Source organism: Stegodyphus dumicola, chromosome 10 (assembly GCF_044657685.1).
Source record: "Stegodyphus dumicola isolate Sdum_Otavi_A_Nest chromosome 10, ASM4465768v1".
Taxonomy (NCBI): domain Eukaryota; kingdom Metazoa; phylum Arthropoda; class Arachnida; order Araneae; family Eresidae; genus Stegodyphus; species Stegodyphus dumicola.
In genome coordinates, this window is record NC_140777.1 from 21,060,864 (window position 1) to 21,074,780 (window position 13,917).

Below are 13,917 nucleotides of genomic sequence, written 5' to 3' on the forward strand. Positions count from 1 at the left end.
GAGAATCAGTCGGTTTTACGGTTCACAAAACGGGTCTTGCGAGGCAACACAGCGTACGAATATGTCATTGTACATGGAACAAGTGTTCCTAAAATTTCGAGAGGTCAAGAATGACATCTCATTTCAAACGAATCGAGAAAAATTTTCAAACGGACCAAGAATTGAGTCGGTTTGAAAAGGAAGACGAAAGCCCCAAAGAGGAAGGATGGTCAAAGAGACAAACGTTCGCCATTCATTTACTACTGGTAACGGCGGGTCCTACGATTCTTTTCGCTTTACTGGGCAACGTATTGAAGATTCATTATTATGTTGTCTGTTTAATTCTATTATTTTACTTTGGAGCTCTGGCCTATTTGATACGATACCGATTTCAGTGGCTATTGCAAGCTTTTAAAGAAAGTCAGAAATATATTCGTTGAATATGGGACTTGAAGAGTGGATTATATAAAAAAACTTTGAAAAAAAATGAAGAGGGAGAAGAGTAATAAAAAAGGAAGAAGTAATAATTTAACCATGGCGATGGATCCTGTACTTATTCATCTATCTCCCAAAAATTCTGAAGGTAAAGAGTTAGATTTGGAAATATGGATAAACCCCGATGATACGGATGACAAGATTATAGAAATACATCGTCATGATCGCAAAGACAAAACGAAAGAATTTGAACCCTGTTGTCAAAATCCTTTTTTAACTCCCGCTATCCTCCAACGTAGAGAAAATGAAAAGAATAAAACGATAGATAAAACATTAGAATTGACCAAAGAAGCCATTCACATGTTGAAAGAAGTCTTTTCGGGAAATGGAGAATTCAGTACAATGGAATTTGATGCATCGTCCACTGAGGTAAAAGCTGATTTTAGACAGCCGACCAAAGAACTTGAAGTTGAGAAAGCAACAAGTTGTCAAGGTCGTAAACATAAGAAAAGAGTTAATAAAAAGAAATAGTACATTTAAAAAGACCTCCCCATCTTTCCATGAATTTCTTGAACAATGAACTGTTTTCACGAGACTCAATCCACATCTTTGCTGGATCTAAAGAGAATCTTGAGAGAAGACATGGCTTAAACTGTTTCCAGGAGAGTTGAAGTGCAGGCTTTTTCAACAACACAGAGGGATCTGAAGCAACAGTGAAATGCTGAAATATATAAAACAGAAATTCCATTCTTAAAAAAACTGGGATGTCTTGTCAATCGAATCGGGTAGAAAAAATTCTTGGCTGAAAAAAAAAAAAAAAAAAAAAAAAAAAAAAAAAAAAAAAAAAAACTTTTTGTTAATTTTTATCATGTCTTTAGACATGATAAAAATTAACTCTACCCTCCTTTTTGTTTTGAATAATGTCTCACCTTTCCTAAAAATAGATTTCTAAGAATGATCATGTTTTTCTTGGAAGTCTATTGTTTACAAACATGTCTAGACAACATGTTGACATCATTCAAAACGAAAAGGAGGGTAGAGTTAATTTTTATCATGTCTAAAAGACATGATAAAAATTAACAAAAAGTTTTTTTTTTTTTTTTTTTTTTACTGAAGAATTTTTTCTCCTAGTTCTTAAAAATATTTTTCAACGATATCTCGATACCTCTACCTATTTTATTCCCCCCTCTCTTAGTATATAAATGGTTGAAAAAGAAATCGGGGTTCATTCTGTTTCGTAAAAAGATAGCGAACACATGGCAACGGATAACTTAGTCATTTCATGTGAAGAAGATCCCTTTGAGGATATTCCAGATACGGAACCCACTTTTTATGGACCATTTTCACCCGTTTTTAGAGTACCGTAAAAGTCTTCTCCTTCTCCAACTCATTCTTTGGAAATACTGTCTTCTCCTCCCTCGTCATCCACTCATCAGCGCTCTAGGAAGAAGAAGTCCTCACAGACCAAGCTCCACCAAAAAATTGTTGGTGTGTTGGCTGTCACCTCTGATGGATACATTCTTACGAACTGCGTCCGGTTTATAGCCAGAGACCTGAAAACACATACGAAGGAATTTATTCAGCAATTGAATGCGGATCTGGAACGACTTCATATTGAAAAACTCTACGTGGCGAATGAATCCACTCGAGAAAAAATTCATCAAAAGGTACATCTCAAGTTTTTATGGACTGTTATTTACAAACCTCAACATCGTCAGCCACAGCAATGTCCATCTTGTCGATCGAAATCTTGTCATCGATTTATGGCCATGCTAGCGCTCCAACAATTAGTGAAATTTGCTGTTCATAAATGTATTCATTGAGTGGATAGGTAATCAAGGAAGTTTTCTATCTTTTTCCTTTTTTCAGATGATCCAGAGAAACAAATACTCTACTTCATATGGTTTAGTGGTAAAGACCTCATCAGGACAGGTGGTGATGATTCATCGAAAAATGCCATACTGTTTTCAAAATTATTTAATTCAGCTTTTAAAAAATAAACGTATCGAACCACCCTTCGATTTGGAAAAAATATTGGTGCTTCAAGATGAATTTGAAAACCATATTTATCCGACTCTGCATCCCAATTTACAAGACGATTATGATCGGTACAAGGCTAAATTAGCTTATGAAGATGAATGGGATTTCCCGCATGGACAAATGGATAAAAGATGCTTCAAGAAAGACGACGACCCTCGATTCAAATGGTTCAGAGTTGCGTATCAGGAATTTGAAGAAGAGTCCGGCTACCGATTCGCCTACCAACCCTCGGACGTGGCTCAGTATCCCTTAATCAAACTAGAATTTACGGGATTAGATCAATGCATTTATACACAATATTTTTTTATAGTCGAACATCCTAAACATTTACGCCGTAATACCTACTTTGATAATTATTCTCCTTTCCAATCTCAAGCTGCTTATAGAATGGCTCTCGAACGCAATATCGGAGTATTGATGATCGGATGGTCTATCTGGGTTACTTAATTAAAATCGAAGAGGCTCTAAAGTATCTAACACGTCAACAGGAAATGAAAAAGGACGGGAAGGATCAAGTGTTGCTATATTTTTTAGAAGGAGATAAATGGAATCCACCCGATTCTATTTGTTATTTAGAAAAGTAAAAAAATGGAATAAGATCCCTTAACCAACCCGCATTTCCCATTTGAAGAATCCATCCTATCTATTCTTTTTTAAATGTCTCGGGATTTCATCCGACGCATTCTCTCCACCAAAAAAAAAGAGTTCCTCCCACCTACCCCAAAAAGAAGAAGAAGAGGGAATTTCCCATGAGTCTTTTCGAGAACCCTCCTCCCCCTCTCTCTTCCTATATATAAAAGAAGCTGAGAGAAAAGTTGTCTTTTCTTTTTTTTTCCATCTCATCCTCAGGAGAGAGAGAGAGAGAGAGAAAACCAAATGCCATGGAGTGGTTACGGCGAGAGTCTTTTTCCCTCGCGATTCGTTTCCGTTTCGCCAAGACAATTCCACTCACGTTTTACTTGGGGTCGGGCACGCTCTATTTTCGAGGATCGGAACTCGTGACTTGCCTTTCCCAGCAAGGGACTTGGATGAGTTCGAAAAGTCAACGGACTATTCAGCAATGGATCTCTCGAGCCCCTTTTCGCCCTTACCGATCCTTAACGACGGATCTCTGGATCGATACGTCGGACCGCCCCAGCCGGATTCTTCGCTATACCCCTTTTATCACCTTCGATTCCCTGGAAAAACTGCTCAACGATTTGGGTCCAGACGCTCTCCTCTTTTCGACCTGGCTTCAGAGTGTGATGAGAGAACCTCTTCAAATCCAAGAAGATTCTCAGACCGGGGAAACTTATTTTAGTCCCGTGGAGAACAAGGTGATGGATTTTCAGTTTCAAAATTTATCGGAACTGTTTCAATGTCCTTTATGTTTTTATTCTTCTTAAAGAGGAGTGGAGGGGAAAGAAAACCTAAAAATTGTAGAATAATCATAAAAAATAATTTCGTTTTTCTTTAAAAAAATATTGAGATAGTCCAATCTTGTGGAGGAGGTGGAAAATTCAAAATTATTATCTAAAACAGATATGGCGGTCAGTCCATTTCGATCCACGGAGGAGGATATGTGTGAGATTCTCTGATCCATAGAGGGTTTCAGGAAAAAAAAACTGCGAAAGTTTCCCCCCTATCTCCAAAGAATGGGTATCCAGGTTGAATGCAGAGTACAGACTGATGGGAAGCCGAAACTCAAGTTCCTTAAATAGAAAAAAATGAGAGCTCCTTCTAGAAACAATTTTAGATGTCTTGTTTGGATGAGTGAGTCGACTGGGAAAAATTTCTCAGCGCTGTGGAAAAAAATTTTGAGTTAAAAAAAAAAAACTTTTGGTTAATTTTTATCATGTCTTATAGACATGATAAAAATTAACTCTCTCTTCTTTTTGTCTGGGAATGATGTCTCACCATTTCGAAAAATAGAACATATCCCATTCTTGAAATTCTATTATTTTAGAAAGGATGATGAGTGATGGTCTATTTTTCGAAACGGTGAGACATCATTCCCAGACAAAAAGAAGAGAGAGTTAATTTTTATCATGTCTATAAGACATGATAAAAATTAACAAAAAGTTTTTTTTTTTTTTTTTTTTTTTTTTTTTTTCAATTCAGAAATTTTTTTCTGAGCTTTGCCAATTTTTTTTTCCAGCCAGCTCCATCCATAAAACAACACCTCTCAAAATCTTTTCTCACTTATCTATTTAAACCACTCGAATTTTTTTGCTTCCAATGAGTCCACGCATCTTGGCCTTTTTTCCACTCTGCTCTGAGAAAGATAGGATAGATTGTTTTGAGTGGACCGTCCTGTTGACGCTTCCGATTTATATAGAGAGCTATGTATAGATGGGGTCCCTCCTAACTCCCTCTATTATGACTATTAGTCTTTTCTTCTTTTTTTTTCCAAGAAATATACAAAGAATGATCCACAGTTTTTTTTTCCGTTAATGAAAAAACAAATATGCTTCTACCTTCCGACTTCTTTTTTAGTACCTCTTTAGGTGTCTCCTCCTTCTGGATCTTTTCCTTCTCCTCTCTTCCTCGCGAGCAGGGAATTGGAAATGCTGTTCAGGATGCAACGCTCGTAAAGACTCCATTTTCTTCCTGGAGAGAGCGTCTACGGCAAACACCGTCTTGTCATGAAATTGGAGTTGGTAGTAAAGAGGTCCGTGAATAATGTACACGGAGCGAGCTCGCAGTCGATAGGGAATCATACGATACCCGTCGGCTTCTGATTCCATTTCCCATCCATAAAGACGGATAGAAGCTTCTCCGGTTTGAAGAATATGAACCCACTCGGGTGAAACGTAAAACAGTTTTAAAAAGGGTCCAGCATCGACGGCGATCACATTTTCCCATCGCAGATAAGCGTGTAAGCGAAAGGTTCCTGCCTCCATCATCGATTGGAAAGCAAAGTGCTTGAAAACTTCGATGGACGAAAAATAATGCAGGATTTTTCCATCGTAACAGGATAAATAGCACATGGTTTCTTGGACGATTTGTTCCATACGCTCCGGGTCCCGAAACCATTCTTCGAAACGGGAGAGAGGTTCCCATTGATCAGCTACATCGAGATGACAGACGGGCGTGATTTCCACCAGGGTAGGAAGAACTGCAACAGCATCAGTCGACATTTTAGTTTTGCTCGGTTGAGAAGGAAGAACGAGAATGAACCCTGTAAGCAGAAAAACTCGGATCTATGTAAATACTAGAGGAAAAAAGGCGGGGGGAAAGGAAGTTTTTCCTTCCTCCCAAAGAATAAGAAAAGTGGGTGTAAAGAAAAAAACATTTCGCTCTCAGGAAAAAAAAAGAATTTTTTTTCTTGTCAACATGTTGTCTAGACATGTTTCTAAAAATAGATTTCCAACAAAGGTTCATTCTTTTCTTAGAAATCTATTTTTAGAAAAAAACTGACATATCCTTCAAAACAAATTTCTTTTTTTTTCCTCCCTCCAGCAGCCAACTGGATGGGCAAGCGTTTCGGGTCAGATCAGTCCGTGCTGACATTATTTTTTTTAAATACAATGGAATTAGTATAGGAATGTACTAGAAACTGACCCAAGGTTGAAAAGAAAATATCAAAATCAATACTCACTTCTTGACGATTTCTTTTTCCAAAAACCTGTCGAAGAATTCTTGATGGGTTATCCAATCTCTAGACCTGTCTGAAGGGAATTCAATCTAAGGTGAGCGCGCATTTACCTGACGCGAAACTCGGAATATCTGCATAAATAACAAAACGTCCATTCTTAAAAACTCATCGTCTAGTCCATTGAGTTGGTTGGAGGGGGAGAAAAAATTTCTGAGTAATAAAAAAAAAAAAAAAATTTTTGTTAATTTTTATCATGTCTTATAGACATGATAAAAAATTAACTGTCCCCTCTTTTTGTCAAGGAAGGATGTCTCACCGTTTCGAAAACGAAACCAAAACTCATCCTTCTCATGGCAATTATTCCAAGAATGAGTCACGGTTTGTTTTTCGAAACGGTGAGACATCCTTCCCAGACAAAAAGAAGAGAGAGTTAATTTTTATCATGTCTAGAAGACATGATAAAAATTAACAAAAAGTTTTTTTTTTTTTTTTTTCATTACTCAGAAATTTTTTCCAAATCTCTGAGAATTTTTTCCCAGCCGACTCGATGATCCAAACAAGACAGATCCAAATTGTTTCTAGAAGGAACTCTCCCTTCTCTATTTAAACCACTCGTGTTTCCAACTTCAGTTCAGTCTGTGCTGTGAATTCGACCTGGATACACACTTCTCCCTCCTGGAAAGAATTTCTGTGAAGGTATGCGAACATTTTTCTCAGCTCTTAGAAAAATTTTACCAGCTGACTTGATCGACGAGAGACATCTCGAACATTCTGTTATCTGCGGAAGTCGTTTCATTTTCGTGCAGTTCATGCTGTGGACTCACCTGAATATCCATTGCTCCCTCCCCCTTCTGGAAAGAGTCGTAGTTTTTTTAGATCCTCGTCGCTCTTTTTACGTTTCGTTGGATATCTAGGACGAACTTTTTTACCTTATTCCTTTCAAACTCTAATATTGCGGTTGGAGAGCCGTCATGGAAAATCAGCCATGATCCTGACGAATCTAAATCGACTCCTTGAAAGCAGAGCTACGTCATGTTTTTTTGATGACAGATTTCCAAGTTCCGAGTGATGAGAAATTTAGAAATTTTGCAGTGTTAACGGAAAGGAGGAGACAGAAACCTGGAGAATGGAAATGAAGCTGAGAAAAAATGCTAAGAGCTAAGAAAAAAAAAGCTCTTTCCAGGAGGGAGGAGAAGCGCAATTCTAGGTTGAGTGCACAACACACACGGATCTGAAGTTGGTAACGCTAGGGGTTTAAATAGAGAAGCGAGAGTTTCTTCTAGAAACAATTTTGGATGTCTTGTTGTTTGGATCATCGAGTCGACTGGGAAAAAAAATTCTCAGAGCTCTGGAAAAAATTTTCTGAGTGATGAAAAAAAAAAAAAAAAAAAACTTTTGGTTAATTTTTATCATGTCTTCTAGACATGATAAAAATTAACTGTCCCTCCTTTTTGCCAAGGAAGGTTGTCTCACCGTTTCTAAAAATAGATCATGACTCATTCTTGGAATAATTGCCTTGAGAAAGTGTGAGTGATGGTCTATTTTTAGAAAGGGTGAGACATACTTCCCAAACAAAAAAGAAGAGAGAGTTAATTTTTATCATGTCTTAAGACATGATAAAAATTAACCAAAATTTTTTTTTTTTTTTTAAATCTAGAGAATTTTTTCTAGCCGACTCGATTGACAAGACATGACATGACCATTGTTTCTTTTTTAATAATGGACTTACACCTATCCCTTTCAACCCTCCGAATTTGGCTTTGGATCCGTGTCCTTGCTTCCACATTCAGAGCTCTTTTCTTCAACATTTCGATGCAGGGGAAGAATCAATTCTCTCACGACGTTTAGATATTCTTTCAGAATGCTAGAAAACTCATTGAAAGAAGAAGTATCTAAGGGTGGAGTTGCCGGTTGAGGAAAATTCACGAGTCTTGGAACCGGATTATGCGAATCCGTCTGTATGCCAAACTGTAAAGGAGAACCACCCGCTTTAGGAGAGCATATAATAGTAAGATCCATCTTTTTCCAATTTTTGATTTGTATACTTGTTTCTTCATTTTCCTTTTTCTTCCTCCTCATCCAGGAACTGAATTCCAGGTGGAACGGAAGCATTTGTAATAAACTGTTGTTTCTTGGTTCCACACGCCTGACATTTTCCCGTGACCATCGGCCGTCGATTTTTCGACATGCGATAGTGGACATCGACCGTATCGGTCTTGGTTCGGCATTTCACACACCAAATGGAATACGAAACAGGTTCCGCGTCAGAATGCTCCATTGCAGTAACACACTCTTTATTATTTTCTTCTCTTTTGAAAGAGAGAGAGAGAGAGAGATCTTAACCAGAAGTGTAGATATAAAATTTAGGATACGTTTCGGATCCGTCGGCTCTTTTCGCATACCCCACTTCTTCACAGAGGTATTCCGTTTGCTGATCCGCTCTTCGAGGATAAAACTCGTTTCCCCAAGCATCGCGAGCATAACGAATTCGATCACCGGCCGTTAAACAATATTCGACTCCATCCGCCTTTTTAGGATACATTTCATGCCCCAATTCGTCTTTGGCATAAGGGAATAAAACAGACGTATAAAGCGAATACTCGTCCCCATTTTGAAATTTCGGGTAGAATTCTCGTCCAAAAGACGTTTGGGCATACCGTCGAGGAGCTAAAATGTATTGGTTTCCGTTTAAATCTACTGCGTAATACTCATGACCGTTTTCGTCTCGAGCCAAGATAGGATTTCCTTCAGGATCCGTAACGTATAATTCGTAATGAGGATGTTGGCGGTCGGTCGGGTATCGTTCTTTCCCCGATGCGTCTACTCGATAAACAGACATGCTTAGTTCTCGTCGCCTGCTCCTTCCTTCCTCCCACTCGAGACCCGTTGAGATGAAGGTATGAGGTTGATATCTATAAAATGGGTTGACCCTTTCAAACTATTCCATTGTTTAAAGACGGTGGGTTAGGAAAAAAATATTAATAAAAGCAAATATCTGAACGGTTCAACATAACGGGTGAATGGAAAAAAGGAATAGTTCTCTCTCTCCAGTCACAGGATGGTTTCTTCTTCTTGAACGGCTCACACTCAACTGAAGCGAAACTCGGAACTCGAAATGTTTAAATAGATCATAGAGTCCATTCCAGAAAGAATCCGGAGATGTCTTGTCCATCCAAGTCGACTAGAAAAAAAAAAAATTCTCAGAGCTCTGAAAAAAATTTCTGAATTAAAAAAAAAAAAAAACTTTTGGTTTATTTTTATCATGTCTTATAGACATGATAAAAATTAACTGTCCCCTCTTTTTGTCTGGGAAGGATTTCTCACCCATTCGAAAAAACAAACCATGATTCATTCTTGGAATGGTTCCCATTAGAAAGGGTGAGTGATGGTCTATTTTTAGAAAGAGTGAGACATCCTTCCCAGACAAAAAGGGGGTTCATTAATTTTTATCATGTCTAGAAGACATGATAAAAATTAACCAAAAGTGTTTTTTTTTTTTTTTTTTTTTTTTTTAGTAACAGAAATTTTTCTAGCCGACTCGATCGATAAGACGTCCCCATTTTTTATTTAAGAATGGATTCTTGTTTATTTGTGTAAGCATTCCGAGTTTCGTTTTAGATGAGTCTATGTTGTTGAAGAGAAAACATGGGTACCCTCATTTTTTTTCCTATCTAATTTCTAAGATGAATTCAGTGAGTTCACCTTGACCTTTTCAAATTTTGTTTGTTTACTTTTAGCCTAGAGGTCGACGGATAAATCATTCTGATTTTTTATATATTTTTTTTGTGTCCCTCTCTCTCTCTCTCTCTAAGAAACCAATCTCGTTCCAAGTCTTCTCGAAGTGCTATTGGTTCGTTTCGAGACGAGGTCATTTCACATCCCCCCTCCTCAAAATGTATATAAATTAAAGGAAGTGATTTTCTATACACACACTTCACCTTTTTGAGTGGTGTCACGATGAGCCTATCCAGTAGAGAACGTCTTAGGGAAAGAATGCGTGAACAGAAACGACGCTGGCGAAGCAATTCAGCTAATCGAGAGCGAGAACGAATACTTCAAAGGGAACGTTATGCTGTTCTTAAAAAGAACTCCCGACCGCGAAAGAAACATCTTCCTCCCAAGCAGTGGGAAAGCTATACGAATTTGCAGTATAAGGATATGTGGTCCGAAGAAGCCTATCAAAAATGTATTCGACAATGTAATAAAGAGCAATACAATTTCCTGATCTACGTTCTCGTTCGTTTGTACACCTATTACGCGTTACCTGAATCGAAACGTTCCCCTCCTCTGGATATTATTGTGCAAGGATCTGCCGGAACGGGTAAATCTTTCCTGATCCAAGCTTTATACCAAACTCTGATTCGAACGCCTCTTTTTAGCGAAGCGTGCTCGGTTCTCAAACTCGCACTCAGTGCTCAAGGAGCGGTTTACTTTACGGGAGATACTTTGCATCATGCCCTGCGTCTTCAAATGAACGGGACTTTTGTTCGACCTCTGACCCAAGAGACTTTAGACTATTACAGACCCCTGTATGCTCCTTTACGGATGGTGATTTTGGATGACGTTTCCACGATCGGATCCAATTTATTTTCACGCCTCGACCAGCAACTTCGACAATTGTGTCATGTGCCGGATAAGCCGTTTGGGAATGTGCATATGATTAAATTTGGAGATTTGCAGCAGCTCCAACCGATTCGCGACACGCCCATTTTTTATTCTGAAGGGTGGTGGACGCCTCAATCCACGCTCTACTATGAACTAGTCGAATGTATGCGATTCTCTCTGGATTACGAGGAGAGACTCGATCGTTTAACGAGAAATCACTTTTTAGAACCGGACGATGTAGCATTTTTCCAGTCCCGCGTTCGCAGTTTCGACGAAATTCCTCGCGAAGCTATTATTCTCTGTTTTTCGAGCAAGGATGCAGAGAAATATAATATGAAACGTCTCCAATCCCGAGGGACGTACTGTTCGTGTCTGGCTCGAGACGTGATTTATTCCGAGAGCGAAAAATTGCGGAAGAGGATGATGAAACGGAGTCAACATTTACATCGATCTCAGATGGCGAATCTCGAATCCGTCCTCCATTTACAAAGAGGAGCGCGATATCAATTGACTAAAACGCTCGACAGATCCAAAGGATGGATGAATGGATCGATTGGACACTACACCAAATAAACCAGGATGAAGACGGAGTTGTGACGCGTGTCTGGCTGCAATTTTCGAATAGTCTAGCTCCTATCGATCGCGTCTCCATTCGTATTGACACCTGTTCGACAAAAACACTCGCATTTTATCGCGAACAGTTTCCTTTGATGTTAGCCGAAGCGATTACGGCTCATAAAGCCCAAGGAGCCACCTTTCCGTCGATCGCAATTTACATGCACGGACCTTTTAATCGATTTCAGCAATATGTCGCTTTTTCTCGAGTGACTCAACCCCAGGGATTGTATATTCTGGACCAGTTTCGTACCCGCATGAAATTGGCGAGCAAGCAAAAATACGAGGAGGAACTGGAGCGATTGCAAAACATGTCCCGGATTCCGTATGATATATCGGCTCGAGAAGAGAACCAAGATCCGTACGAGTTTCTCATGAACCTTCTTCAATGTGGGAATCGTCTTTCCTTCCATCTTTCCAATAGAAACATCTCCCAAGAAAAAGAAGTCGTCAAACTAGAAGAAAAACCTTCTTTCCATGTAAAACCTGTTATAAAATGTCAATCTTAAATCTTTTTTTTAAAAATTCAATAAAAAGAAATATTCTCCATCAAAACCCCTCCATTCTTTCAAAGCTTCACAAAACGCTCAACAATGTCCACACAATGGGAAGAGAAAAATCGATCTCAACGGTCCACACAACATGTTGACTCCTCAAAATATGTCTCTCCCAAGTGACAGGATGCTTCTTCTTCAACGGCTGACACTCATCTAAAGCCAAACTGGGAATGCTTAAATAGATAAGCGAGAGTTTATTCTTAAAAGAAATGGCTCTGTCTTGTCAATGGAGAATCGAGTCGGCTTGGAAAAAATTTTGAGAGCCGGGAAAAAAATTTCTAACTCTTAAAAAAAAAAAAAAAAAAAAAACTTTTGGTTAATTTTTATCATGTCTTATAGACATGATAAAAATTAACTCTACCCTCCTTTTGTCTGGGAATGTTGTCTCTCCGTTTCTAAAAATAGACCAGAACCCATTCTTGGAATTTTATTCTTTTTAGAAAGGATGAGTGATGGTCTATTTTTAGAAACGGTGAGACAACATTCCCGGACAAAAGGGGAAGGTAGTTAATTTTTATCATGTCTAAAGACATGATAAAAATTAACAAAAAGTTTTTTTTTTTTTTTTTTTTTTTTTTATAGAGTTAGAAAATTTTTTTCCTGGCTCTCAAAATATTTTCCCAGCCGACTCGATTCTCCAATTGACGACACAGCGTCATTTTTTTAAGAATGGATTCTCGTTTATCTATTTAAGCATTTCGAGTGTCACTTCAGATGAATGTCAGCCGTTGAGGAAGAAAAACGCAGATTCCCATTTTCTCATTTCCTTCAGAGAGAGAGAGGCCTAAATTTTCGAGACTCGATGACATTTCAAGCATTTTTTGTTTAAGCTATTCGACTTCATATTTGTCTGACGTTCAAGAGTATGATCTCTCGTGGATGGATCTCTTCCACCTCATTCTCTTTCCAGTCGATTTAGAAGGCGAAGGGGAGATTTTTTTTTCCTCATGGAGGATGTCTCCTGAATACCGTTCAAAGAGTCTATGGAGAAATTATATGGTCAGAGTTACGGATTTCCAGGGCAATCTGCTTCTCAGCTAAAAAAAGATCTCTCTTTCCCAGTCTGTCTTCGATTGCCTCATTAACTGTGAAACCCATCGCTTTTCCGATTTTATGGTTCTCCCAGTATAATCAGACAGTCGGTCACAAAAGTATTCGAACACCGGTACCCTATCAGAAAATGACAAGATGGCGTTTTTTTTCTCTTTCTCTCTGTGTGTCGTGTTATTCCATCCTAGGTTTTCTTCTCCCCCCCCATCTTGGAAAAAAGTGGAAAAAATTGGTTACGATGTCTTTTTGAATGGGGAGATGCCATTTTGAGAAAAAGCTGACGACCCTATATTGGAGAATGAACATGACCGCTCTACACACCCTTTTACACTCTCTCTCTTTTTTTTGAATTGGGAAGCCATTTTGGAAAAAAGCAGACGACCCTATCTTGGAGAATGGAAATGAACGCCTCTCCCTCTCTCTTTGAAATGGGAAGCCATTTTGGGACCCTCTATTCTTGGGGAGGGAGAAAACTGAAGTCTGCATTTCGCTGTCTCTGAATGCGGAAAGCCCTTTTGGGAAAAGCGGACCCTCTTCTTCTGATCTTGGAGAACTGGAAATGAACGCTCTACACGATCTCTCTTTGAATTCAGAACGTATTTTGGGACCTTTTAATGTTGGAAAACTGAAATGGACGCTCTACGCTTTCTCTCTCTCTCTCTTTCTCTCTTTCTCTGAAATGGGTAGCCATTTGAAAACTCCCTAACTTTGGAAAAAACAGAAATGAACGCTCTACACCATCTCTCTTTGAAAATGGGGGGTGTCATTTTGAGACCTCCCTCCCCTAAACTTGGAAAAAAAAACTGAAATGAATGCTCTACACTTTCTCTCTTTGGACATGGGTAGCTCTTTGGGGTCCCTCTCCTCTTGGTAGATAAAAAAAGAACTGAAGTGAAGGCTCTACACAATCTCTCTTGGAATGTGATCCATATTTCGGGAAACGTGGATCACCTCATGCTTGAAAACTAAAGTGAACCACCAAGATTGGACTCTATATAATATTTTTTTTAATTGACATCATGACCCTCCTCCAATTTGTTATTAAAAAAATTTTTTTTT